The sequence below is a fragment of the Epinephelus moara genome, chromosome 20, assembly GCF_006386435.1.
Source record: "Epinephelus moara isolate mb chromosome 20, YSFRI_EMoa_1.0, whole genome shotgun sequence".
Taxonomy (NCBI): domain Eukaryota; kingdom Metazoa; phylum Chordata; class Actinopteri; order Perciformes; family Serranidae; genus Epinephelus; species Epinephelus moara.
Window position 1 is genome coordinate 10,311,138 of NC_065525.1, and position 4,695 is coordinate 10,315,832.

The following is a 4,695-nucleotide window of genomic DNA, read 5'->3' on the forward strand; positions in this document are numbered from 1 at the left end:
CCCCGGTGTGCAAACTTCCATAAGAATCCATGAAATCAACTTTTATATTTTTCCGCGAGAATAATCCTCAGTGAGAATGGATTTAGCAGTTTCACGTTAAAAATCTGTGTTTATCTGAAGCTGTTCGGTTTACACAGGACTTATGTACGCAGAGGCTGTGAGCCAAGCTGCCGCTGACCCATAGCCCACCTAACGTTAGTTTATCTGATAACCTTTGATCTACAAGCTCGAGCGTTTTGTTCCGTGAGCCGAATTATCCGCAGAGGTCTCCTCTCCTCTCCAAAATATACAGACCCAGTGATTAAAATAGATAGCACTAAATATAGCCGTTTCAAATGAAAAATCACCGTTACGCCAATGCTATTCGGCAGGCGTAAACTCTGGCAGGAGCTGTGAGTTTGCTCAGGTTTTTCTCCGGTTAAAACACCGCATCATGGTAAGTAATAGTAATAAAACATGGTCGGCATGTATAACGCCAAGTCCCGTAAGTAATAGTAATAAAACATGGTCGGCATGTATAACGCCAAGTCCCCTTAACTTAACGTTAACCTAACGTTACACCAGAGATTCCTAGGATAGCTAGTTAATGTTAGCTAACCTTACCGCTAACTTAATGATAGATAACCAGCTAATGCTGCCTAAAAATGTAAAGATATAAATGTGCGGTGGGTAGTAAAGCCAGATGACCAATAAAGCCTGGAGACTACAACACATTAAATTGCAAAATTCAAAACGACTAACGTTATAGCATTGTTAAAGATTAGCTAAAGTCAGCTAACGTTAGCATCTAGGGAAAAATTCTAAACTTGCTCAACTTTATTAATAAATGTCTCAGAATAAAAAAAATATTAACCCCCCTAAGATCGTTAACATTGATGAGTGATGTGTAAGAGCAATTTGACATCTGCATCCTTTTCACTTGAGCCTTGCATACCATTTGTGAAACATAACTTTATAAAGAAATATCATTCAATGCACTGGTTTTATAAAAAGGTATAACATCAATATTGGACAAATACAGTTTTCACAAAAAATCTTTATTTAAGAAACATGTTATGCATGTACAAGTTACGTGTACAAACTGGTGGCATTATTAGAACCAAATATCTCACTCACCATAATGAACTAGAGGGGCCAAGATATCTGCTTCATGATGACATCACAGAAGCACCTTATATAAAGGTCATGAAAAATGGCAATAACTAGAGAACGAGTACACAGATGAAAAAGTTATAAACATAACCAGTACACTGGCATAAGACAAACACCAAGTCAACTCTCACATCTCTCTCTCATAAAGCTTTAGTAGGAGAAGCTGCCGGAGAATCAGGCGTAAGAAGGATAGCAAGAAAACTTCTGGAACTCAATAGTGAACGTAGGATCCAGGTTCGCTTTTAGAATGTTGAGACTTTCAAAAGGGACTAAGTGTAAAAAACCTTTATGAAATGTGCACCTACACAAGCCCAAAGCCAGAGCTAATGGAACTAAGGGTCATTAAGTCACGATGGAACATCGTGTAGGTCTGGTAGTGGCTGGGGAGCTTCAATTTGAGGAAGCAGGTGAGAGCCACTGGGCCACTGGGTCCTGATAAACCGATACCACCATGCAGGAAAGAATGACCCATCATCCGACCTGCCATCTCAAATAGGTTGCTTTCCCGAAGCACGGCAGCTGCAGAGGGAACTCGATGTTCTTTTTCCCCTTCAAAAATGTTTGTAAGAGCAGCAGAGCCTTAATAAAAAAAAGGAGAAAAAGTATCAGTGCAGATTTTAACAGGTAAAAAGCTCAAAGTATGAACTTTTACTGTCATGTCACGCAGAGTACACAGAGCTCAGAGGTGTAAAATGAATCAGTTTAAGAACTCCTTTGTGCCTGTATCAGTTTATCTTTTAAATAGCGTAAAATTAGCAGAGGTTACAGGGGCTGTGCCAGTCTTGAGTTTCTGCATGGCCATTGACAAAACATGTCTTTTGACACCTTCGCCAACTGCTGCATCTCCTTGAAAATTAAGATGATCTCAGATGAAAAGTACAATCAACCAGATGATATCCAATATATATTTAAAACACAGTCTGTCTTCTATGGATTAAGAAATATGCACTCAGCTCCCATGATTTAAAGTAAAAAACGGTCTAAATTCATTCCACATGACATCTATAATTAACAAAAGGTGCACTTGTTAGTAATACCGCTCAGCTTGCACTTCAGTGGAGCAGCCCAGTTAACATGATGGTGTTTATAGAATGAAATCAATGAGCTGTCCTGTTCTTCTGCATCAATATGTCGAGTAACAGAAAGAGCTGTGGGAATTCGGCTCAGTCGTCGCAATCAGGCAGAGATGTCAAAGACCACTGAGGGAAAATCTAAGTTTTTCAAGATTAATGGACAGTAGCACCTCTTTCACCCACTTGCTGTGAGTTGGAGGTTGAGGGTGTTTCCAATTAAGAAGTATGAGTCGCCTGGCCAACAGGGTGGCAAAGGCAAGAACAGTTTGCATAACTTTAGAGGCAAGAGGCTGCAGGGGGGAACCAAATAGGGCCAAGAGAGGATCAGGAGAGATAGTAGTGTTATATGCTGTGCTTGTGCATTGAAGATTTCAGACCAAAATGTGGTAAGCCTGGGACAAAACCAAAACATATGGGAATGGTCGGCTGGAGATTGTTTGCACCTATTACATGAATCAGTTACATTGGGGTAAATCCGAGATAGCCTCAAATTAGTGTAATGAACTTTGTGTACAACTTTACACTGTAGGAGGCCGTGCCTCGCACAGATTGAAGAGGAGTGAACCAACCGTAAAACTTGTTGCCAATAATCATCAGGCAGTGTGGTTCCAAGCTCTTGCTCCCAGGAATCCTTGGGACCGGATGCTGGGGTGNTAAAAATATAAAGATATAAATGTGCGGTGGGTAGTAAAGCCAGATGACCAATAAAGCCTGGAGACTACAACACATTAAATTGCAAAATTCAAAACAGCTAACGTTATAGCATTGTTAAAGATTAGCTAAAGTCAGCTAACGTTAGCATCTAGGGAAAAATTCTAAACTTGCTCAACTTTATTAATAAATGTCTCAGAATAAAAAAAATATTAACCCCCCTAAGATCCAGGATTGTGAAATAATTATAAGCTCACTCTATTACCACCAACTATTGAAAATATAGATAAATTTATTAATATTAACTTACCAGAAAATCTGTGTGTGTCTGTCTGCTTGATGTCCTGTGACTTCTCATGGAAAATTCCAGAAAGTTGAACAATAGAAGAGCGGGAAAATTAATAACCCACTGGTTGGGTTACAATAACCCAACCAGCTGTTTAGCTATGAATGAACCCCTTCCAACCCCTTTGACCCAGCATGAAACAACCCAACAATGTGTTTACAGTACCCCAAATAACCCAGAATTATGACCCAGCATGGACAACCCAACAATGTGTTTACAGAAATAACCCAGCATTTTTTTGTGTGTAAGTATTTAATATATTTCTAAGTTAACAAATTTGCTGTAAATGTGGTAAAAGGTGACGTTAAAAAATTCACAAAAACACCTTTTTAAACATTGTTTGAAGCTAAATGTGGCAAAATGCTGATGTTATTTTCAGCGTGAGCCACTTTACAAACGGCACCCCATACCTCAAAGTGTAGGCCTATTTAAAGGTTGCAGCCTCTTTCTTGTCCCGTAAAATTTATGTAGAAAATATATCTAAGGCATAGGCTACCCAAAGTTAACTAAAAGCTGTTCTTGTTCTGTTTTTAAGTACATGTATACATGTTCTCACTGAAAGACAACTCAAGTCTTTTCCCCAACAGTCAGAATCCATGCTGTTACTGACAGCTGTTTCGAAACACTGAAATAAGACCGTAGCATACAATTCTGGACCCTGCATGAGCAGTCTCAGAGGGCCCACCATCCTTCCTCTCTATCCATGTCTCACATGCACCGTTTGAATTTTACAGTCGTTCTGCCCTTTCCTTTTTTTCTTAAACATTATTTGAAGCTAAATGTTGCAAAATGTTGATGTCATTTTCAGCGTGAGCCACTTTACAAACGGCACCCCATATTGAGGACCCTACACAACAGTGAAGGGAGGGGCAGAACATAGTGTATCCATTACTCTTAATTCCCCAACTCAGAGTTTGCTAAGTGTTACCATGGATATGATTAATAAAGGGAAAATGCATTTAGGCTATGCGTAGCCTACTCACAAGTAATGTACTATGGAGAAAATTTCTCCACAACACTATGTGACTATTGTTTGCATTGTCATCTGCGCATCATGCCTTTTGAATTCGTTACAAACTACCATAAGTTTGTATCATTTGAGTGAAGAGCACCACAGCTCTTCACTCAAATGATAGGCTACCATTTATTTGTTGTCTAAATAGTGTGGTGAAGATAGGATGATCACTGATCGATCACGGTTACATTAGGCTACATCTATGATGAAAAAGAAACAGCTCTTTCGCGGAGATTGTGTGTGGCTCTTAAAAGAGCCTTTTTGGGGGCCAGTTTCCAGCAGTCAAAGAGTGTCCAGGTTTACTTGGACTTGGCGGCCTTCTCGGTCTTCTTGGGCAGCAGAACAGCCTGGATGTTGGGCAGCACGCCGCCCTGAGCGATGGTCACTCCGCCCAGCAGCTTGTTGAGCTCCTCGTCGTTGCGGACAGCCAGCTGCAGGTGACGGGGGATGATACGGGT